Consider the following 26,374-nt stretch of genomic DNA (forward strand, 5'->3'; position numbering starts at 1 on the left):
TCGATCTCCTGACCTCGTGATCCGCCTGTCTCGGCCTCCCAAAGTGTTGGGATTACAGGCTTGAGCCACCGCGCCCGGCATTTTTCTATTGCTTGTTATTGTTGACTTTGTTGAAGATCAGATGGTTGTATGTGTGCAGCTTTTTTGGGTTTTCTATTTTTTTCCAATGATGTAGGTGTGAATTTTTGTACCAGTGCCATGCTTTCTTTTTTTTTTTTTTTTTTAATTACTGTAGCTTTGTGGTATAGAGTTGGGTAGTGTAATGTTTCTGGCTTCGTTCTTTTTTTCTTGAGATTGCTTTGCTACTGGTTCCTTTTACATTCATATTGGAGAATATAAGGACTAGTATGTCTTAGGGATAATCATCTTGCATAGAATCTTTCCTGGATTTTCTTAAATTCCTAAATTTCATGTCAACCTCCCTAGTGAGGTTGTGGAAATTTTTGTGGACAGTGTCCTATCCTCAAATATGTTTTCCCAAGTTGCCTGTTCTCTTCCCCTCTTTCTGAGATACCAGTTAGTGACAGATTTGGTTCCTTTACAGAATTCCTCATTTCTCAGATATTTTGTTCATTTTAAAGTTCTTTTTTCTTTAGTTTTGTCTGACTGAGTTGATTTGAAGAACCAGTCCTTGAGCTCTGAGACTCTTTCCTCACCTTGGCATATTCTTGTGATATTGCATTATAAAATGTTTGTAGTGAGTTTTTCAGCTCTAGAAAATCAGTCTGGTTCTTTCTCAGGATGGCTATTTCATCATTCAACTCTTGTATCTTTGTATTGAATTCCTTGGATTGAGTTTCAACTTTCTTCTGAAACTTGATAATCTTTGTTGCCATTCAGCTTCTGAATTCTACATCTGTCATTTCAGCCATTTCAGTCTGGTTAAGAACCATTGCTGAGAAGATCGTGTGGTCATCTAGAGGTAAGAAGAACCTCTGGACTTTAGGATTCTGGAATCAGAGTTCTTGTGCTGATTCTTTTTCATCTGTGTGGGCTGGTGTTCCTTTAATGTTTGAAGTTTCTATCCTTTAAATGGGGCTTTTTACTTTTGTATTTTGTAATGTCCTTGAGGATTTGACTGTGGTATAAGTTGAATTTAGTCAACTGAGTTCATTTCTGAATGATTTCAGGAGGCCAATCTCAGTTCAGTTCAGCACTCCTGGGCTGAATGTTGTAACCCTGGGGTGCTAGTTCTAAGCCTGCAGCTTTTTTTTTTTTTGTGGCCCTTCGAGGTTAAGCACATGCTACACTGGAGGGTCCAATGTGTTTCCCGTCTGCTAACAATAACACTCCAATGAGGGGTGCCAGCAAATGTACTTCAGCAGGGTTTCAGCATGGCAGCAGTGGGTCCCATCTGCCTGCGCATGCTGGCAGTATAGTGGTGGTGGGGTCAGTATGCACATGTACTCCAGCAAAGCACAAGGGAGGCTACAGGCAAATGAGTGGTGGTAAAGCAACAGTGAGTGGGTTGAAGGCTTGTGTGAGCTGGTAGGAGCCTCCCTGCAGAAGCCCCCTGACTGTTAGACAGGGTCTGCCAGTGAAAGTAATGGAGATGGCTGCTGGCAAGTGCTTCAACTGGGCAACTGAGACCACACTGAAAGTGGATGTAACCAGGCAGACTCAGCTTATCCACTACTAACCTAACAATCATGTTTTTTTCTTCAATTTAGCGTACTTTCAGTGCTTTCTATTGACATAGTTCAGATATTTGTCCCCTCCAAATCTCATGTTGATGTTTGATCTCCAATGTTGGTAGTGAGAGATGTTTGGGTGGTGAGGGTGGATCCCTTATGAATGGTTTGGTGCAGCCTTCATGGTAATGAGTTCTCACTCAATTTACAGAAAACTGATTATTTAAAAAAGCCTGGGGTTTCCCTCCTCTCTTTCCTCCTTTTTATCTAATCATGTGATTCCTACTTTCATTCTGCTTCTGCCAACAGCTTGAGGTTTTCACCAGAAACATATACTGACGTCATGTTCCTTGTACAACCTACAGAACCATGATCCAAATAAAACTCTTTTTTTTTTTTATAAATCACACAGCCTCAAATATTCCTTCATAGCACACAAATATACTAAGATATCTATCTATTAGTGTTCTGAGTTCATTGATTCTTTTAGCTTTTACCCTACTTCTGTGTATAATCCCATAGCTATCTATTCCCTTCAAAATCAGATTAAATTCTAAGGCCTTTCATTTGAATCATTCTCCAATATGAGTGCTCTGCTTGTGGTGGGGAAAAAGTAAAACTAGGTTATATTTACCATCTATCTTCTCTGTGAACTCTTCAGGTTACTGAGTGTCACTCAGAGAAATCTCAAAATCAAACATATTGCTACATACCAATCCATGCTTATAAAGTACAATGTATCTTCAATACTGCATGGAAAGGACATCATTAATTCCTCATTATCCCTTAAAGCTCAAATGGTAAACACTCATGCCAGTCTCAGTTTATGACCTCTCTTCCAAACATGATGAGATATCAGAAGCCATCAGACATAAAATCAGGAAGATTCTGGTTTGAACCCATGTTTCTTCCCTCCCTTCATTTCAGTGCAGGCTTTTGCCTTTATCATACAATCTTATTCAACTTTTATCCTTAAGATGCTTTCTGAAATGAAGGAGTATAAGACTATAAGTAGAAAGAAAAATAGGACTGGGGACGACGGCTGGGTGCTTCTGAATGCCCACATTTATTCATATGCCTATTCATTCAAAATCAAGGTAACGAGATTTTAGTGGGAGCTTATGACAGTGCTAAATGCTGGGGATACAGGAGTCAGCAAAAGCAATAATATTTATGACACAAACAAATGCATGCATTGTTAAGGAAAACAGATAATTCACAAGAAAGAATCATAACAAAATACATTCTTGTAATAAATGATAAAAGGGCACATATTGGAAGCATTCAGTTATTCTTGTCAGAGAATTATACAGGAAACCCAACAATGTAAAGACCTAATCAACATGTAAAACTCCTGGTGAATAAAAAATAAAACAGGAAGAGAAGAATACATAAAGTTACAAATAGAGGATAGTGCTTGCAGCATTTGAAGAAAAGAACATAAACTAAAGTAAAATGAACAAGCAAACAAAACACTAAATGTTTGTAGTGGAGGGAAGAGAAGCAAGATCTGTCAAGTGAGTTGGGAAAAGTCAGGGTCTAACCTACATCTTAGGTGCAAAATAGAAAAATTTAAATATGTTTCAAAGGCAAATAGAATATATTGAAAGATGTGATGTTAATCCAAGGAATCAGATGATCCTAGTGATATTTTCTTATTTTTATTTTTGGAAGATTTTTCAGGATCTTATTTTGTTTCACTTTTTCAACTTTTATGTAAGCCTCTAAATTTGCTACTGCAAATGCACTTATTTTATGCAGAAGAAAATAGACATTAAAAGGTTTATATAACTGTGTGTATCTGTATTAATACAGATATACAAAAATATATTCACAGAGCTGGAAAAATTGTATGGAAGTACATTAAATTACTCTCAGTGGTTGTTTCTGGTTGGTGAGTTAGATATGATTTTCACTCTAACTTTCTTTTTTCCTTTTTCATCTTAACTGAGGTACAATTAACCTCAATATATAAAATACGTAAAACAAAATTTATATATATTTAAATTGGGCAAGTTGATGTTTTGATATATACAAACATTGGAACATGATGAACACAATCCTGCTAATTAACATATCCATCACCTCACATAGCAACCATTTTCAAGTATACAACATATTATTATTAAATATATCCATGAGGCTGCAGCTCAGATCTCCCGAATTTATCTTTTAACCGAAAGTTTATATCCTTTGATCAACATCTTCCCATTTCGCCCCACCCTCCTCCAGCATCTCCTCATTTCTCTCATTCTGGATTCATGGTAACTACCTTTGTATTCTGTTTCTGTGAATTTTCATTTTTTGGATTCCACATGTAAGTGAGATCATGTATTATTTGTCTTTCTGTGTCTGCATTATTTCAGGTAACATAATGTCCTCCAGTTTTATTCATATTATTGCAAATGACTATAGTTTTTTCGTTTAGGCTAAAAAGTATTCCATTGTATCTATGTCTATCAATGCCTGTAAAATACTGTCTTTATTCATCTGTTGATGAACTTTACATTGCTTCCATACCTTGGCTATATTGTGAACGATGCTGCTATAAATGTGGGAATGTAGATATTATTTTAAGATTTGATTTCAATTCCCCTAGATATATACGCAAAAGTGAGATTGCTGAATCATATGGTAGTCCTATTTATTTTTTGAGGAAACTTCATGTTGTTTTTAATAATATTTTACCAGTTCACATTTCACCAACAACGTATAAGGATTCTTTTTTCTCTATGTCCTCTCCAACATGTGTTAACTTTTCAATTTTTGATTATGGCCATCTTAGCAGATATGAGGTGATATTGGAGACTTAAATTACATTTTCCTAATGATTAGTATTTTTAAGCACTTTCCATATATAAATTTGCATGTCTTCTTTTGAAAAATGTCTATTCAGATCCTTGGTCCCTTTCTAAATGATTTGTTTTTTTTTTTTCTATTTTAATTATGAAACCAAAAGCATAAGTATAAAACACAAAAGTAAACAAATGACACTATAGAAGAATAAAAAGTTACTGCATTGCAAATGAAATAATAAAAAAAAGAAAGGCAATCTTTAGAATGGGAAAAAGTATTTCAAACCATATATTCAACAAGGGGTTAATATTATTTAAACTATATAAATAATTCATACAATCTAAATAGTATTTTTAAAAGATCACTATGGCTCCAGTGTAGAAAAGTATTAGGAAAAAAAAAAGCAAAACAGTAGGAGAAGGAGCAAGACATGCCATGTGTATTGCAATAGCAATTACAGAGAGCATGGTAGTGAGGGTTTTGTTTTTTTGAAAAAAACAAAATGTTGTAAGAATATTTGACATGAGATGTACTCTTTTAACAAATTTGTAAATGCATAATAAAGTATTATTAACTATATGCACATTGTTGTACGGATGATCTCTTGACATTATTTCTCTTGAAATACTGAAGATTCACCCATTAAACAGCAACACTCCATTTCTCTCTGTCCCATCCCCTGGCAACCACCATTTTACTCTATTTCTATGATTTGATTATTTTAAATACTTCCTATAAGTGGAATGATGCAGTGTTTTTCCTTCTGTGACTGGCTTATTTTACTTAGTAAAATGGCCTCCAGGATTATTCATGCTATTGAGTGGCAAAATATTCTTCTTTTAAAAAAGTAATTAATATTCCATTGTATTTTTACACTGATGTCTTGACAGTAGATATGCTGACATATATGGAAAATTAATGTATGTTCAATTACAGGGCACAGGAGATATAAGTAGAACTATGAGGAGGTTGTGGCAGTAACGTAGAAAGTTTGAACCATGGTTTGCCAGAGGAATCAGACTAATCTGTATTTGATGTCTGAAAAATATATGAGGTTACTTTAGAGAGAATTGTGATACATTAGGAATGGATTTGAGTAAAAATAAGCAGTATTATTTATTGACTCAAGTTTTGGACTTGTAAATCTGTGTAGGTGATGGTGGCCTTCAGAAGAATGCAAACAATAGAGAAGGCAAATCTTAGATGGAAGACAAACTCATTAATTTGTGGTGCAGTCTGTATCCTTGCATGTCAAAATGTATATTTTTGACATGCAAGATGGAAGTTCTGATAAACTGCTTATGAAAATTTTCTAGAGTTGGTACAGAATACAATAAAAATTAAATTTTAATCTTCTATAATTGTAATTTCATGGTTTTTAAACTACCATGTAACACTGTCTCTTTTCAGTATTTTCATTGTTATTTTTGAGATTATTTTGATTTTAACATTATTTATAAGGCAGTTGCTATCACTGGTATTAACTATGAAAATTTCTAACAATGAATCAATAGTGTTTAGAAATCAAGTCTGTGTTTTATCAACATTGATATCAAGGTCAAAATTTTTTGCTGCGATCCTCCTTTTTTATTTTCAAGTTATCTTTATTTCACCAAAAAAAATTTGAAACATAGTAAGTGTTGCATTGTTATTTGTCTTATGTAGAAAGACACAAATTTTCATGTGATGATTTTACACATATGTGTGTGTGTAATTTATATATACACAAAGTTATATATTTGTATATGTGTGTGTGTGTGAGTGTGTGTACATATGCATATATATAAATAATTCATTGTTAAATTTGAAACTAAGGTTCTTGTTCCTGAGAGCAACTTTTTGGTATCTCCTGAGCAAACTGTCAATTTTATCCTAGATTTTGCTAACTGATTTTTTGAGATATATTAACTGCTGCTATCTTTTAAATTTTAAAAAATTATACAGAGTTTTTATTTTTATGTTTTAAATTATTATAATCAATGAAGTTGTTAATAGGTATTTGATTTTGAAAAATTATTCAGATATGAAAATTAGTTCAAGGTCTGGGCAAAATATAAAAGATGATAACCTGATTGTAACATGGTGGAAGAAACAACACAAAGAAGACACAAAGATTCTCTGGAATGATTTCTGTGCAATTTCCAGAAATAACAAAGAATGTTATTTAGAAATAGTGAAGATTTTCTTGGTGAAACTATAAAATTCTTTTAATAAATTATGTAATAAAGAGGTTTCTGTTAAATTAGTTGTTTTGAAAAAGACACACTGGTACACTTTTTAATTTATCTTCAGTGGATATTCTGAAAAAGGTTCAACACTGATTACGCTGTTCCTTGTTACTAGCAACTTATCGGTTATGTATTGGTAAATTAAATAATTTTTTTCCTAAATGTATGATATGATGATTATAAATTATATTGTATATAAACCCAAATTTTGCTTGTTTTAATAGCAAGATATTTCAGTCATTCAGAAAAATTGGAAAGTATCAAAAATATGTAAAAATAACTAATTATAATGTGTAAACACAAAAATAAAATAAACGTTTTTTATTGTAAAGTCATATTGCTTATGATTTTTATTACGTTTTATTTTCTTGTTTTAAAACTGAGATATATAAATAATTAAAATATTTTGAGAAACGATAGTGCTTGAGATATGGATAACATTGTTGATCTACATTAAAATTTTAGATTTTTTAAACATGTATCTTTTTTGGTTAAAGTTTTGTATGTCAGAAATTTTCCTACATTTAAGTTTTTGGGGGAAATTGTACAAATATAATATTTCTTCCTTTTGAAGCAATATAGGTTCACTGTGGTCACCTGCCTAACTATACTTTTAGATATTTTTCAGGGAATATTAGTTGATTTATATGTTTAAAGACATTTCAGACCAACAATTAAAAACAAAACAAAAATAACCTAGCATTTTTAGGGAGAATATTTATTGACATTTAAAACACAAATAACATATTCACAAGACGTTGTACATATTTTACATTTTTCACTCGATCCCGATTGCCAAGCTTTGTTTTTATGTGGAATACGCAAATAAATTTCTTACGATATTCTGTGATTTTCATAACAGTAATATTGTATATTAAACACAAAATGGTTTCTTATAAAATATATTATCTTGTTGGTTTTGCTTACAGCCTATGTTCTGTAATATAGTCCTTTTCCAGAATGTGTTTAACATGTATATAGTAACATATTTATCTATAAAACCTTTAGCTAACTGAAAGTATGAAAGGGCAATTTAAAATTAATATTCAGTAGAAGCTTTATCAAGTTGTTATTAAAGTAGTTTAGCTTTATTGGTCAGAGTTGTCATTTATATGCAAAAGTGCTACATAGGATGACAGCATTTATTATGTTGAAGAATAACTTTTAAATAGCTGACACAATTTTCTTGCAATAAATCAAAATGGAAAAATGGGCCTTCCATTTATAAACTTTAGAAAAGACATTTTACAAAGCCCTAACACTATTTTTAGCCCATATATATGTCGTTCGGCAACGTTTAAGAAATTAGTCTGCTTGGACAAGTATATTATAAAATTTTATTGCAATTTAATGTTTAAAATGAATACAGTTGAATGCTGATGATACATTTTCTAAACTCATGTGCTTCATCTTTAATAATTAGTGTTCCTTTTCAATAAAATAAAAATTACATATTGAGATTTCCTTATGTAAATATTTTTCTATGTATCAAATGGCTTTCTTATTTACTTTTAAAAAGTCAGTTATATCATAACTTTAAAATTTATAATGGCAAAAAGTATCTGCTAAGATACATCGATACTAAAGTAGAAACTTTAAAATTAATTAAAATCAGTTTAATAGATAGCAGCTAATAACACTAAAAGCAATTCATCAAAATGGAGCATAAATTGTTACATTGAAATAAAAGAAAAACACATATATTTTTCTCATTTTATATTCCATAGTATCTAATAAATAAAGCACTTAGCTATATTTAGTAGATTTTTAGATATTTTGATTTAATAATATTAATCAATCAGTAATTGTTTATGTTTACCCAATATTTTTGACATTTCTCTGCTCTTAAATGATTGCATGCTTTTTTCTTTTAATATTTAATAGTATTTTTCTTCTTTTCCTTTTTTTTTTTTTTTTCCATCATTATATATCTGAACATCTTCTCACCTGGCCATGGTAAATTTTCATGCTCAGTTCTAAATAAACTTATCAACCTATCCACTTCAAATCTTTCTCTAAAATTAAATTAGCAAAAATCACTGCACTCTAGCCTGGGTGACAGAGTGAGACTCCAGCTTAAAAAAAAAAAGAAAAAGAAAGAAAAGAAATTACTCCTGGGCTGGGCACAGTGGCTCGTGCCTGTAATTGCAGTACTTTAGGAAGCTGAGGTAGGGGGTCTGAGTGAATCTAGGAGTTTGACACCATCCTTGTCAACATAGTAAAACCTCATCTCTATAAAAAATACAAAAAGTTAGCCAGACATGGTGGTTTGTGCCTGTGGTCCCAGAGCTACTCAGGAAGCTGAGGTGGGTGGATGACCTGAGCCTGGAAGGTCAAGGCTGCTCTGAGCTGTGATTGTGCCACTGCACTTCAGCCTGAGTGATAGTGAGATCTTGTCAAGAAAAAAAAAAAAAGGAAAAGAAACTACTTTGCATCTAACCCATTAGTTATTTCCTAACATAGTCAACAACAAAGAATGTCTTCTAAGTAAAATTTCTGTAATAAGAAAAGTAGTATACTAAAGCATAATAGTGAAACAATATATTAATAAACAACAAATAAAAAGAGCTCCTGTACAGGCATATGTTATTTTATTACACTTCACTTTAATGCACTTTTGTGTGCATTTTTTTTCCAAATTGAAAATTTGTGGCCACCCTATGTAGAGCAGGTCTAACAACATGTTTTCAAACAACATATGCTCACTTCTTGTCTCTATGTCTTATTTGGTAATTCTCATGATATTTCAAACTTTATCACGATTATTGTATCTGTTATGGTGTTCTGTAACTACTGATCATTGATATTACTATTATAATTGTTTTGGAGCATCATATAAGATGGTGAACTTAACCATTAAAGGTTGTGTGTGACCTTACTGCCCTACTGACTCATTGTTTCCCTGTTGCTCTCCATTTCCTCAGCCCTCCCTATTTTCCTGAGACACAACAATATGGAAATTGGGCCAATTAATAACCCTTCCATGGCCTCTACATGTTCAAGTGAAAGGAAGAGTCATATTCTCTCAGTTTCAATCAAAAGCTAGAAATAATTAAGCTTAGTGAGAAAGGCATGCCCAAAACTGAGATAGACCAAAGATAGCCCTCTTGTGCCAAACAGTTAGCAAAGCTGTGAATACAAAAGAAAATTTCTTGAAGACACTAAAAAGTTCTACTCAATTGGTGGGTGGATCACAAGGTCAGGAGATCAAGACCATCCTGGCTAAAACAGTGAAACCCCATCTCTACTAAAAATACAAAAATAAGTTGGGTGTGGTGGCAGGCACCTGTAGTCCCAGCTACTCTGGAGGCTGAGACAAGAAAATGGCATGAACCCAGGAGGTGGAGCTTGCAGTGAGTCGAGATCATGCCACTGCACTCTAGCCTGAGTGAGAGAGTGAGACTCTATCTCCAAAAAAAAAAAAAAAAAAAAAAGGAGAATATATGAATAATAAAAAAGTGAAATCATCTTATTACTGATTCTGATAACTTTTTGGTAGTCTGAAAAGATCAAACCACTCACGTGTACTTAAGCCAAAACCTAATGCAGAGCAAGGCCCTCATTCCCTTTAGTTTTATGAAGGCTGAGAGATTTGAGGAATCTTCAGAATAAAAATTTGAAGCTATCAAAGTTTGTTTTATGAGGTTTAAGGAAAAGAGCCAACTCTATAACATAAAGTGCAAGGTGAAGCATGAATTGCTGATGTAGAAGCTTCAGCCAGTTATCCAGGATATCTAGCTAAAATAAGGGATGAAGGTGATTCCATTAACCAATATATTTTTAGTGTAAGTAAAGTTGCCTTTTATGTAATCTATGATATTCATAGGGCAGAGAAATAATTGCTTCACAGTTTTAGAAAAGAGGCTATCTTCTTAGTAGCTAATGCAGTTGGTGACTTTAAGTTAAAGCACATGCTTATTTATAATACTATTCTGAAAATTCTAGAGCCCTTAAAATTATGCTAATTGTACTCTGTCTGTTGTCTATCAATGAAACAATAAAGATTGGATGACAGCACGTCTGTTTAGTGCATATTTTAAGCCCATTATTGAGACCTACCACTCAGAAAAAATATTTCTTTTGAAATGTTACTGCCCATTGACAATGAACCTTATCATACAAGAGCTCTGGAGGAGATTTACAAGTAGATTAATGCTATTTCCATGCCTGCTAACACAATATCCATTCTGCAGCCCAGAAGGCAAGGAATAGTTCTGATTTTCAAGTCTTATTCTTTAAGAAATATATTTCACAAGGCTATAGCTACCATAAGTAGTAATTGTTTTGATGGATCTAAATTGAAGGCCTACTGGAAAGGATTCACTATTCTAAATGTCATTAAGAAGACAGAATAGTCAAAATATCAACAATAATAGGAGTTTGGAAGAAGTTGATTTCAGCCCTCATGGATGATTTTGAGGAGTTGAAGGCTTTAGTGGACTAAGTAACTGCAGATACGGTTGAAAATAGCAAGATAACTAGAATTAGAAGTGGAGCTTGAAGATATAACTAAATTGCTACACTTTCATAATAAGACTTGAATGAATAAGAAGTTGCTTTTGATTGAAGGGAAAAGAATATGGTTTCTTGAGATGGAAACTGCTCCTGGCAAAGATGATCTGAATAGTGTTGAAATGACAACAAAGTGTTGGGGAACTCACCCTCAATATTTCAATATAGGTTCTTTCTATTTTCCGTAAGTGTTGGCTAGCTGAGAAATAAAGAGAAAGAGTACATAGAGAGGAATTTTACAGCTGGGCTGCCTGGGGTGACATCACATATCAGTAGGACTGTGATGCCCACCTGAGCCTTAAAGCCAGCAAGTTTTATTAAGGATTTCAAAAGGGGAGAGTGTGCAAGAACAGGGAGCAGGTCACAAAGATCACATGCTTCAAAGGGCAAAAAGGAAAACAAAGATCACATGCTTCTGAGGAAACAGTACAAGGGCAAAATCAGAAACTCCTGATAAGCGTCCAACAAAGATCACAAGACAAAGGACAAAAGCGCAGGTCAAAAGGCAAAGGGCAAAAGCAGAATTACTGATAAAGGGCTATGTTCAGTGGTGCACATGTTGTCTTAATAAATGTCTTAAACAACAGAAAACAGGGTTTGAGAGCAGAGAACCGGTCTGACCTCAAATATACTAGGGTGGGGTTTTTCCCTACCCTAGGAAGCCTGAGAGTACTGCAGAAAACCAGGGCGTATCTCAGTCCTTATCTCAACCACATAGGACAGACATTCCCAGAGCGACCATTTATAGACCTCCCCCAAGGAATGAATTCCTGTCCCAGAGTATTAATATCAATATTCCTTGCTAGGAAAAGAATTTAGCAATATCTCCCCTACTTGAACATCCATTTATAGGCTCTCTGCAAGAAGAAAAACATGGCTCTTTTTGCCCGACCCCACAGGAAGTCAAACCTTATGGTTGCCTTCCCTTATTCCCTAAAATCACTGTTATCCTGTTCTTTTTCAAGGTGCACTGATTTCATATTGTTCAAACACACATGTTTTACAATTAATTTGTACAGTTAACACAGTTATCACAGTGGTCCTGAGGTGACGTACATCCTCAACTTACGAAGATAGCAGGGTTAAGAGATTAAAGTAAGACAGGCATAAGAAATTATGAAAGTATTATTTGGGAACTGGTAAACGTCCATGAAATCTTCACAATTTATGTTCCTTTGCCATGGTCCCAGCTGGTGCCTCTATTTGGGGTCCCTGACTTCTCTCAACAACAAAGGATTTACAATATTATATAAACTTACTTGCTAAAGCAGTAGTAGGGCTTGAGATGATTGACTTCAGTTTTGAAAGATGTTCTACTAAGAGTAAAATGCTACCAAATACTGTTGCATGCTACAGATAAATCTGTCATGAAAGGAATACTCAATTGATGTGGCAAACTTCATTGTTGTATTATTTGAAGAAATTATCACAGCCACCCCAAGCTTCAGCCTCCACCCGCAAATCAGCAGTGACCAACATGAAAGCAAGATCCTCCACCAGCAAAAGTATGACCTGCTGAAGTCTCACAAGGTTGTTAGCAATTTTCACAGTATTGTATTTTATATAAGGTATGTATTTTGGAGTTTTTCAGACATGATTCTAACAGAACACTTAACAGTCTAAGATAGTGTGAACATAACTTGCAGGTACTAGGAAACCAAATTATTTGTTTGACTTGGCTTTATCATAATATTGCTTTACTTCAGTGGTGTGAAGTGAAACCTGAAATATCTTCAAGTTATGGTTATATATATTTAGCAACATTTCCAAAATAATTGTTTGCATTACATTTTGACAGCCCATAGATCTGTGTCTTTCAATATTCCATAATTCTCAGAAAAGGTGTTAATGATTACTAGCCATCTATGAGCCATAGATTGTGAAAAAATTAAATAACAAATATACTATACCATAATAAATATAATTATATTGATAATGACAGCTTATCAACATAAATTATGCTATTAATTGTAATCTTCTACCAAAATCTCTATTTTTCATAAGTGCCAATATGTATGTTTTTTACATTTTCTTGTTTTTAATTTTTACCTTTTATTTCTAATAAACCTTAGCTAATGTTAATTCACAATTAGAGGTTACTAAAATGATACCAGTTTTTTTTAGTTCTCTCTGTTATGGATATTTGCTTTAAATACGATTACAAAAGTGATAGAAAATAATCTTTATTTGAGTAAACCTTCAGATTTCATTACATAATAAGTTAAACATAGATGGCATTCAAATGCTGGACTTAGATATTTTTGCTTGGACAAAATGGTCATCATTTTATTTTTGTTTTGTAGAAATAATTTCTTCATAATCTTCTACATTGTTTGTATAAGCTTTTACCATACTGCCATTAATATATTATATTTTCCTTAAGTGGAAAGAATAGAAAGAGTCTTTGGCATTTGAGTCATGACCTACTTTTTCCCTAACCACCATCAGCTCGATCTGATGGCAGTCCTGCCCTGAGATGTATGCAATAATACTAGAATTGCTCTATCTCCAGGTTCCAGTCTAAAACTATTAATACTAATTTCCAAGGATAAGTAGGCTGCAAGTAATTCTCATCTCCCTAATTCTATGGTGTTAAGTTGCTATTTCAGGTAGGCACATATAAGAGGTCTGGATTTTTTACCTCCAACAAGAGAATAGACTCTACCCTAGACAGAGCAAGCTGAAAACAATCAGACTCCAGTCACTATCACCCCAACCTTCTAGTAAGTCAGAGTTTCCACAAAGGAAGATGAAAACTGATAGCAGAGGCTACTGTTCCCACCGGACACTGCTTATAAAGCCAGGATATCATTTCATAACAAGCGGGTTACTGTCTTCATTCCCAGTTCTTGAGTAGTGGCTCAGAGATTTTGTCCAGTAAGGTATTCAGGCTGTAAGAACACTTTTATGAACTAAAATTTTTTGCCCCTTTCCCAAATATTACATGTTAAACTCCTAAATCTCCATATGATTGCAGGCAGAAATAGGATCTGTGAGGAAGTAATAAATGTTAAATGAGGTCATTAGGGTGAAACCCTAAAGTGATAAGTCTGGTGACCTTATAAGAAGAGAAAACAACACCAGGACTATTTTTCTGTCTCTTTCTCTGTATCTCTCTGCCATGTAAGGACATAGCAAGAAGGCAGTCATGTGCAAGCCAGAAATAAATCTTTCACCAGAACCTGAACTAGCTAGTACCTTGATCTTGGACTTTCCAGCCTCCAGAACTATGAAAATACATTTCTGTTCTTTTTTTTTTTTTTTTTTTTTTTTTTTTTTTTTTTTTTTGTTGAGAAGGAGTCTCACTCTGTTGCCGGGGCTGGAGTGCAGTGGCCGGATCTCAGCTCACTGCAAGCTCCGCCTCCCGGGTTCAGGCCATTCTCCTGCCTCAGCCTCCCGAGTAGCTGGGACGACAGGCGCCCGCCACCTCGCCCGGCTAGTTTTTTGTATTTTTTAGTAGAGATGGGGTTTCACCGGGTTAGCCAGGATGGTCTCGATCTCCTGACCTCGTGATCCGCCCGTCTCGGCCTCCCAAAGTGCTGGGATTACAGGCTTGAGCCACCGTGCCCGGCCTACATTTCTGTTCTTTATACCCATTTTCTACTATTATGTTTGGGAAGCTCAAGCAGACTATTACAAACAGAGGCTGCTGAAGCTCTCCCAAATAATTAACTTTATTTGTGGCAGAGTATGGAGAAGTTCAAACCTAAGGGAGTACTCTAAAACAACAGAAATGTTCTGGTAAGCAATTAAAAGAAGGCTAGTAGTTCCACAAGAATAACAAGCTAAATTACAGATTGATTAGAAAGCTACCATAATCAGATAAAGAGACAGTTAAGAAGAGCCCTTTTGGGGTTGGAATAGGACTCAAAACTGGGATCAAAACCAGCTCCACAAAATGAATAGATATAATTAAATCAGACTGAGGAACACTTTCAGCCACAGGACAGTGTTGAGGAAAACAGAACGATCAGTTGACAAGTAGCAGATCCTAAAAGCTTGGTGTAGAAAGACAGTTTTACAGAGATATCATGGGAAAAGACCATCAAAGACAACCCATTAAAACCACTGTCATCATAAGGCAATTGTACTCATGCTAAGGGCGATACCTTGGGATGAGTAAAATTAGGAGCTTCAGACAATGAGGGTAATAGACTTTCATGGAACGGTCCAGCCAAGTCACTAAATAAATAAACAAGTGAAGGACACCAAAAACAACTCCAGAATTAAAGGAAGGGAGCAACTCTAACATATTATCTTAAAATGTTCACATTTTGACTAAAAGTATGAGACATGAAAAGAAACAGGAAAATGTGACCCATATACGATATAAAGCAGATAATAGAAGCTGTATTTCAGGGAGCCCAGAAGGTAGGATTGGCAAATAAAATTTCAAAGCTGCTATTATAAATATGTTCAAAAAACTAAAGAAAACATCAATGAAAGAACTAAATATAATGATAATGGCTCATGAAATAGAAAATATCAAAAATGACTCAATTTGTTAAAAATTAATTATAATTTTAGAGTTAAATAGTATAACTAAAATGAAAATTTTACTATAAAAGCTCTTGAGATTTAACTAGTTAAAGAATCATCACACTTGAAGATAGGCCAACAGATTATGCAATCTGACTAACAGAGAGAAGAAAGAATAAAGAAAAATATAGAGAAAGATTTGAGACACTCTAGTGGACTAACATATGCATGCAATGGGAATGAATATTAGGGAACAAGAATAGAGGGAACGCAGTAAAAAGAAAGAAGAGAGAAGGAAGGAAGGAGGAAGGAAGGAAGGAAGGAAGGAAGGAAGGAAGAAGGAAGGAAGGAAGGGGAGAGAGAGAGAGAGAAAGGAAGGCTGAAATTTCCCAAATTTAATTAAAAGCAATGATCCATATATCCATGAAGGTCAATGAACTTCAAGTAGAAAAAGTATAAAACAATATACATAATTATAGTAAACTTGACAAAAGACAGACAATATCGAAAGTAGCAGTATAAAAATTACTCAATAGATAGAAGGAAGCCCTCAAAAGACTTAGAGCTGACTTCTCATCAGAAATAATGGAGAACAGAAGGCAACAGAACACTGTATTACAGTGCTAAATGAAAAAGAAAATGAATGTATCAACCAAGAAGCTTATTGCAAAGCAGACTATCTTTCAAGAGTTAAGAGGAAGCAAAGACTTTACAGAGAAACAAAACTGAGAAATGTTGCTAGAAGACATACATTAGAAGAAATTCTAAAGGCATTTCTACAGGCTAAGCAAGTGACCCCAACAATAATTCAAATCCACATGAATTAAATATTTGTGCTGGTAGTGGTAATTATGTAATTATAAATAAAATATAATCTCATATTTTATCTCTTATCCTAATTGATTTAAAAGCTCTGAATAAAACAATATGTATGTAATTTTACTTGTGGGTGCCTTAGAGCATTTGTACTGCTATAATAAAATATCACACATCATGTAATTTGTAAACAATAGAAACTTATTCTTCACAGTTCTGGAGACTGGAATGTCCAACATCAAGGCGCTGGCAGGTTTAGTGTCCAGAAAGAGTTGGCGTCTCTTCTTCTAAGATGGTGCCTTGTGACTGGAACCTCTGTAGGAGATGAATATGGTGTTGTTACACGGCAGAAGTAATGAATGGACAAAAAGGGCCTGAGCTAGTTCCCTCAAGCTGTTTTTATTTATTTATTTTATTTTTTTGAGACGGAGTCTTGCTCTGTCACCCAGGCTGGAGTGCAGTGGCCGGATCTCAGCTCACTGCAAGCTCCGCCTCCCGGGTTTACGCCATTCTCCTGCCTCAGCCTCCCGAGTAGCTGGGACTACAGGCGCCCGCCACCTCGCCCGCCTAGTTTTTTTTTTGTATTTTTTAGTAGAGACGGGGTTTCACCGGGTTAGCCAGGATGGTCTAGATCTCCTGACCTCGTGATCCGCCCGTCTCGGCCTCCCAAAGTGCTGGGATTACAGGCTTGAGCCACCGCGCCCGGCCCTCAAGCTGTTTTATAAGGAACTAATTTATTCATGAGGGTGGAGCCTTCAGGACTATTTCCCTAAAGGCCCTATGTTTCAATACCGCTACTACAATGGAGACAAAACTTCAACTTGAATTTTAAAGGGGTCACATTCAAAGAATAGCATTGGGCTTAGAAACATAGAAAAACAATATATTTAATAAGAAAAGCATAAAAGATATGGATAGGAATAAAGCTAAAGCGAAGCAAGAAAATGAAATCAGATGATAACTTGAATCCACAAGAAAAATGAAGACAAGAGATGGTAAATAAAACAGTTAATGTAACAAAATCTATAAACATATACTTAAAGCCTTTCTTTGATCAATGTTTCTAAAAGACATAAAATGATTTAAAGTAATAATTGTGGAATTTTATTGTTGAATTTGTAACACATATAGACGTAATAGTCATTTAATTTTTATATCAGACAGTTTATGGTGGTTTATCTTCCTTGTAGTGGGCAGTGGTTAAAATATTTACTCAATTCTTTCTGTCTTCCACCCATTGTTCTCCATCACTAACGGGCATTTACCATATCTGTGTGAATTTCAGGGATTAGCCAGTGGTTAATTTATGTAACAACTTTCTCCAGAATTTCCTCCCATTATGTAGGTGTCCCTAGAGCCCTAAACTCTGTCTTCCAACTTTTAAAAGTAGTAACATGGTGTATTTCTAACTGAATTCCAGCCTTTCTGTATTGTGAGGAGTGAATGAGAAATGTCCTCAAGTGAGAAGTGGCATAACTACGTTATCACCAAAGGTAGTTTTCCTGTTTGTGAGTCTATCTTTATTCACTTTTTTACTCTCTAATTTAAACAAGTAGAATATAGACATATTCTACTTTCTACTAAATTTTGTCACCCTCCAGGGTCTTCAAGTATTTTTAAAATTTTGTTCAATGTAGGCATGTATATGTGTGTATATGATATGTGTGTTGGAGTTTCAAGAACATTGTTTTAATCAAACTACTCGACTATTATCAGAAATTTCTTGAACTCATAAATAAAATTTTAGTGAACAGCACTGAATTTTTTCCAAGCTTTTTTTTCTTCAAACATTACTATATATAATGGTCTGTGAACTACTGATTCAAGCTCTACAATTTAGTTATTTCAATCACCCATAAACTGAAACACTTTCCAGCATGCACATATAAATAATTTACCTAACTCTGCGTATTTTACATCATTAATATTATTGGGTGTCCAAATTGTCATTTGTAAAGTTAATTTTTGTAAAAAAAAAAAAAAAACAGTTATAATCTCTTCTCCCTTTAACACACACACACACACAGTTTATTTGTGATTACCTTTTCATCTAATTAAATAAATTTGTGATGTAACTTTTTCAAAAAAATCATGTTTGAAGAATACATATAATCTTAGACTCCTTTTTTGTTGTTAGAATGTTTGCTTCTTGCTGGACATTGTTTTGTGCTTTTATCATATCAAATGAGAGCTCATTGCATTTTAATGGAAGATTACTTTGGAACTTTGATTACTTTCTTCTAATTTTGATGATTTTGACAATATGTTGTAATATACAGTTCAATGTTGGCTGGAGTGAATCAGAGAATCAATATACTGTAATTTTGAGACAACAATATTACATACATATATTTTTAATATTCAAAGTTGTGCTTTTATTTTTATTTTACAAAGCAGTTGCACTGGCCGGGCGCGGTGGCTCAAGGCTGTAATCCCAGCACTTTGGGAGGCCGAGACGGGCGGATCACAAGGTCAGGAGATCGAGACCATCCTGGCTAACACGGTGAAACCCCGTCTCTACTAAAAAATACAAAAAAAAAAAACTAGCTGGGCGAGGTGGTGGGCGCCTGTAGTCCCAGCTACTCGGGAGGCTGAGGCAGGAGAATGGCGTGAACCCAGGAGGTGGAGCTTGCAGTGAGCTGAGATCCGGCCACTGCACTCTAGCCTGGGCGACAGAGCGAGACTCCGTCTCAAAAAAAAAAAAAAAAAAAAAAGCAGTTGCACTGATAAAATTATTTAGTATACATTAGTTATTTCTAACTCAAGACTTATTTATTATTTATGTTGATAGCATTTAAAGACCAATATTTACTTTGCTGTTTTCATCAAAAAATTAAATTTAAAAAACCATTTATGAATAACTTATCTAGTTTCCATTAACAGAAGACATACCATAAGACAGCAGTTGCACTGAAAAAATAAGATTTAAGACATAAAAATAAGTCAAACCATGCTGGAACGAATAGTAATAAAAAGAAATATTAAAAAACAATGGATAAATTACGTGACAATTTTCACTCTGTTTATTCAAGGTTAACTAAGGTCAGTTGTACAGTGGAGTCTTTTCTGGGAATGTGAACACCTTCAAGATGTATCTTGAAGGGCATAAAAATATCCAAGGAGATTAAAATATTTTATTAATTAAATTATTTCACATCGTTAAATATGTGAAATATGTATGTGCAAGATTAAATCATCTTTTCCTCCGACTTCACCAAGAAGCTGATTGGCAGATCATTGGACTGTTCGAGTATCTCCCACTGATGAATACTGATAGTTATTAGCCATAAAAATATCAGTGTAAGAAAAATTATTCCATAAATATTATTCATCTGTATATGTTTCTCAGTATCATAGAGCTTTCAGAACTGCCTCATGTTCTACAAGCATAACATTGACATTTTAGTAATAACACTTATTGTTCTCTTTTCCCTTTATACACATTTTACATTGGTTTGAAGCAAAAATTAGTAATAAAATTATTTTTTCTGAAGTGCATATGAAGTATAAGCTAAAAGTATAAGATAGAACTATAATAAAAATTGCATTTGTCTTAAAGCTATCTCTATATGTAACAAACTGCATCCTAACTTACAATGTAAACAAGCCGTAAACTATCAAGCAGCTGAATCTCAACCAATCATAGCAGCCAAGCTTTAGCCAATCACAGGCTGCCAATGGATTAGATCATGTGCATTTAAGGTAAAAGTCAAGCTGTAATCAACCAAACTGTTGCTGTACATCACTTCCTTTTTCTGTCCATAAATACTATCTCCCCACATTGCTAGGTGGAGCTGTCTGAACCTCTCCTGGTTCTGAGTCCTGCCTGATTCCTGAAACTTTCTTTGTTCAGATAAACTCTGCTAAATTTAATTTGTCTAAGGCTTTTCTTTGAACAATTTGGCATTATAAGTGGAATCCAAAGTAGACCTCCAGTAACCCACAGGAGATCCAGGTGGCCAAGTAAGTGAAGGTAGTGCTGGGCCAATTGGGCCTATAGCTCTCTGGTAGCAACTGGAGTCATGGGCAGATTCTGTCTCCGAATAGAACTCCAAAAGCTTGTGTTTTGAGCATTCTGAGTTAGAGTATTCTTAATCCAGACTAAATTTGGAAACCACAATAGAAACAAGACTGGGTCTATAGGGAGGCTTCAATTGTTTGATTAGGGGAAAGAGAAACTGGACTTTGTTCAGTAGGTAGGCAAGGTTGCTAAAAGAAAGGAAATCATGGATTTATCTTTATCAAAGGATAGTGAAATTTTTCACCTGAAACTCCAGGCAATTTCATCTTAAGAACATAGACTCAAAGCCTGTGCTTGTATAGAGAAATGGGTAAACTGTGCTAAAAGTAACTTGGAGTTACAGAGGCCACAATGAGGAAATGTCTTACCAAAGAAAAATCATTATAGCTAAAATAGCTAAAATATCTTACCAAAGAAAAATCATTATAGCTAAAACAGCTACATGAACAAGAAAATCTACTCTCAGATATTTTTAAACCCAACCTGAGAGATCTCAACTAAAGAACATGTTCTCTGAGAAGGCTGCCTTTAATGTAATTAGCCAAGTCACTGGATAAAAAACTGTCTACTCTTACACCAGCAATCTGATGGAACCACTCCCTTTGTCCTAGACTGCTTCCCCACTTGAGAAAGCCCCCAAAGGTTTTACTCCTGGGACAGTAATCAACCAATCCATCAGAGAGAAAATATAATATTTCTGTATTGGAGGTTTCAAATCAAGACCAAAGTCTCTGTGTGTGAACCTGTGTAATTGACACATGGATGATTTTTATAAGAATGTTTTAAAAATTTAGTCATCTCTGTTTTTTCTGTTTCATCCTGCGTCTCCCTTGGGAATCTTTCAATTGACTGAAACTTCACTTCTCAAACTCCTGCTGACTGTGTGCTCTTTCCCTTGCTCATATTGTCATAATCTTTGCTATGCTCAAAAACTCATTCTTGAAAAAAAATTGATTTGTCTGTCATTCAAATATCTTGAAAATAAACAAATAAGGCTGGGCTCTGTGATCCCAGCACTTTGGGAGGCCTAGGTGGGCAGATAACCTGAGGTCATGTGTTTGAGACCAGCCTGACAAACATGGCAAAACCCCGTTTCTACTAAAAATACAAAAATTAACTGGACATGGTGGCACACACTTGTAATCCCAGCTACTGAGGAGGCTGACACAGGAGAATCACTTGAACCCGGTAGACAGAGATTGCATGAGCCAAGATTATGCCACTGCACTCCAGCCTGGGCAACAGAGTGAGACTTCTGTGAAAGAAAGAAAAGAAGGAAGGAAGGAAGGAAGGAAGGAAGGAAGGAAGGAAGGAAGGAAGGAAGGAAGGAAGGAAAGGAGGGAGGGAGGGAGGGAGGGACGGAAATAAAATGAACAAATAAACAAACATGAGCTTTACAGTGTACATGCTGAGTCTAGACACAAAATGCTTGTATTCTTGTACCTGGCACGTGACTGAAATGAATAGTTTCTGTCTACATGTTTATTATGTCTATACATATGACATATATGTGTGATATTTTTCTGTCTTCTTATGATATTGCCAAAATCAAATTGTAAAGGAGTTCCATTTAATTGGCCTGAAGAAAAACATGTGCTTATATAAATTGTTCTCTCAGGAAAATAAAAACTAATCCAAATGCTCTTCAGGTTCATGTGACTTGGATCATTTACAGCAAATAAGGATAATGTTGGTTTGATTAAAACAGGCATATCTTCAGGGTTGTCAACATTAAATAGAATACAGACATAGGGTTGAGCACAGTGATTCATGCTTATAATCTTGGCACTTTGAGAGGTGGAGACAGGTGGATCACCTGAGATCAGGAGTTTGAGACCTGCCTGGCCAACATAGTGAAAGCCTGTCTCTACTAAAAAATACAAAAAATTAGCCTAGTGCGGCGGTGAGTGCTTGTAGTCCCAGTTACTTGGGAAGCTGAAGCATGAGAATTGCTTGAACCTGGGAGGCAGAAGTTGCAGTGAGCCAAGATTGCACCACTGCACTCCAGCCTGGGTGACAGAGCATGACTCTGTCTCAAAAAGCTAATACAGACACAGGACTTTTCCTGCCTAGGTGTACTGGTAAAATAAGTTTATGTTGCTTCTGTATTACAAAATTTGTCAGCAAAATAAAAAGAAAAGGGGGAGAGAAAATGGGTAGCCACCTAACATCTCATATTCATAAGCAATCCAAGCATGATTGTTAAAAACAAGTGAGTTAAATAGATGTAAATAAGATAAAATTTTCATGTAAAAGATGTCCTCCCTATATCAGAAGATAGTAACATTCTTATTATCAAGAATGAAAAGTTGAGGCTGAGGGAAATCTTTAAAAACAACAACTTAATTCTCAAGCCTAGCCAAAAGTACCTAAGGAGATAGAGGTAAAATTCTGTCTCCCCTACAGTTTCTTATTACAGGGAGACTAAAACTACGTGGGATCATTACTAAACAGGCTCTGTTCCACACTGACAAATTATACCACAAGAAAAATCATGCTCCTAAAAATTATGAATTATATAACTTCTAACCATGCAATATTTTGATAACGGAGCCTTGGAAAAATACTACTAGAGAATTTCTACTGGCGAATTCCAATGAAGAAGGCATCCCACATGGAACTGTCATTGTGCCTGTCTAGGATATACTATTACTTGTGCAGAATTTAACTACCTACCATATGTGCAGGCAACTATGTGTCTCAATACATGAAAAATAAGCAACCAATGTGGATTAGAAATTCTAAAAACACCTCTGTCACTCAATAATCAATTAGAAATTAAACATTGGTCAACACCTCTTAATTTTTACTATGGAATAAAGATGAAACTGTCAGAAAGAATAAATCCCTTTAAATGAGCATCTTTGGAGGAGAATGCGTCTTCCCTGGCTTGGCATACATGTAAGTAAATTTATAATTAGAAATCTATTTCAAACATTATCTGCTGTAGCTGACTCTACTGCAAAGACCATAGTTGCTCAGCAAACTTTAAAAAAATTAGATTGCTAAAGTTGTTTTTAATATCAGGATTGCTTTGGACTATGAGCTGAATGGGGGATGGTGATAGCTAACACTTCCTGCTGCAATTGAATAAATACATCTTCTATGGTTAAAAACTCAACTGCAAGAAATCAACAAACAAGTTACTTGGTCTATACAAGTAGATTGCTCTTCCAGATGATTTGTGATATGTTTGATTTTGATTGGTTCAATTCCTGGGGGTCCCTGTTAAGAAGTATATTTTAGTCTGTTAGTATTAGCCTTCTGATAGCCAGTATAATAGTTTCCCTGATGCACCATATCCTCTCACGTATTAAATTATTGTATGCAGCCAGCCATTATATATCAAATGGTCTCATAAACATTAATGGAGAACACAAAGAAAACTTAAAGAAATATTTAACTGACCTGACGTTGTACATTTTATATTCTATACTGAGAAATTATAATACAGTAAAATTTAAATTCTATACTCTCTCACCGTCTTTTTGACAGTGACAGAGAGTAGTGTCAATTTCCAAGGTTATTGTCACTGTCTCAAAGTTAAGAAGCTGACTAAAAGGGGGAAATTGTTAAGTTAATTAGTTTGGTCTAAAGCTGTCTCTATACTTAGTAAACTAAAACCAACTTAGTGTGTAAACAAACTGCAACCTAACTTAAGAGTATATTCTTGTAACAAATAGCTAATTCTCAGACAATCACAGCAGCTGAGCTTCAGCCAGTCACAGGCTACCAACTGATAAGACCATGTCTATATATGAGGTAAATATCAAGATGTAACCAATCAAGTTGTTTCTGTGTGTCACTTCTTTATTCTGTCCATAAATACTGCCTGCCCACATTGCTGGTTGGAGCTGTTGGAACATCTCTTTGTTCTGTGTCCTAAACTCTGCTAAATTTAATTTGGCTAAAGTTTTTTTTTTTTTTTTTTTTTTCTAAGAGAAGGTAATATCACTGAGCAATTTAATTTTATGAATCAGACAATAATCTGCAATTACAGAAGTTTATTTTTATTTTGAGTGATCTATGATAAGTACATCAGATATCTATGAAGCATTATAACCACTAAATAATGAGAGGGTAGAAGATAGTTTGATTTTTATATTTATCATGAGAGTAAAATGTTTGTATAGATATATAAGATGACATTGGCCAGGCGCGGTGGCTCAAGCCTGTAATCCCAGCACTTTGGGAGGCTGAGGCGGGTGGATCACGAGGTCAGGAGATGGAGACCATCCTGGCTAACATGGTGAAACCCCGTCTCTACTAAAAATACAAAAAACTAGCCGGGTGTGGTGGCGGGCGCCTGTAGTCCCAGCTACTCAGAGGCTGAGGCAGGAGAATGGCGTGAACCCAGGAGGCGGAGCTTGCAGTGAGCCGAGATCGCACCACTGCACTCCAGCCTGGGCGACACAGCAAGACTCCATCTCAAAAAAAAAAAAAAAGATGACATTTATAGAAAACTGTTATTGACTCAGTACTTACAGTTTTCATTAGAAATTAACAATAGTAAGCATACCTTGTAAGTTTTTAAATAACAACAGAATGAAATACATTCTGGCATTCAGGGAAAAATTTAAATTGAAAATAAATTTGATAGTTTTGGAACATATTCAGGGTTTTTTAAATAAAAAACTTACAGCAAAAGATACAATAAAGAAGAAAAAGAAACATCTGACAACTTACGGTCTAGAAGCAGTGCACTGAGTATGAGTTATCAACATTGAGTTTTAGTTAGCACAACAATGAAAGACATATAAAATATATAGAAAACATTAGACTATCATATAATTTTATTTAGTAATTATAGCTATACTAAATATCTCTATTCAGTTACAGTTTCTACAACTTAGGATAAAACAGGATCATTTGGGAAAGTACAAAGAAGAGTAATAAAATGATTAAATGATCATTATTAAATGCTATGTATATATGTATGTTATATATATATAAATTTATAAACAAATTTATAAATATATAAATAATATAAATTAAGGGATGTTATATTATTCAACCATAAAATAAGTAGTCTTTGATAATGGTGGACTACTCTTATATCCTATACAGATAAGTTGAACCTCTAATGCAAACTTGAGCTTGTGTATCTGTTATTAATTAGTATTAATTGTATTACTAATTTTGCTTTAATTGAAAAGAGTAGCAGCAGCAGCAGCAGCAGTAACAACAAACAATAAAAACTTCTTATTCAAAACCAGACTGTTTTCTTGTTGAGGTGTTTCTTACCACCTACATTTGCACATTGACTTCCAGCCTCACTAAACATGCTTGTACTATCACTTTTCTCACAAAGTCCCTGGGAAAACACAGAAGTTTTGTCATGCCTTGTCACTCAGCACTTCTTCTTCCATAGTCATCAGTCTTTAAGGGTTCTCCTCCTTCAGACTCTTCTTCCAGAACCGGGGCAAATATATGTCCACTGTTCATCACAGTAGCACAGTGTCTCTTTATTGGAGTCGTGGAAAGCTCTGATGATCCAGAGCAACTCAGAGACAAAAACAGCATTATCTTATCCAAATAAGCACATTCCTTCTTTGCCATGAGGCTCTCAGTCTAATGACAAATCTTTAGAAACCAATCTTTCTCATCTGGACCACAGAACAGAGAAAAATATTTGTGACTATTCTCTCAATTCTCCAAAGAATGGTACTAATATTATGCTAGGTGCCTGGGAAGTTTTATTATACTTAATGGATAGACACTTTAATAGATAAGCCTTCATTCTTAATGAATCACTGGCAGAGAAACTCTAAGTCTCTATGTCATGCTTGTAACGTTTTTCAGGTAATGTTCCATACTTATCTGGATATTGACCCTGAAGGTTGGGGGTCTGGGAGAAGATTCTGATTAATCCCTTGTTGATTATTTCCTTC

This window comes from Trachypithecus francoisi, unplaced genomic scaffold (assembly GCF_009764315.1).
Source record: "Trachypithecus francoisi isolate TF-2019V2 unplaced genomic scaffold, Tfra_2.0 Lachesis_group2, whole genome shotgun sequence".
Lineage (NCBI taxonomy): Eukaryota > Metazoa > Chordata > Mammalia > Primates > Cercopithecidae > Trachypithecus > Trachypithecus francoisi.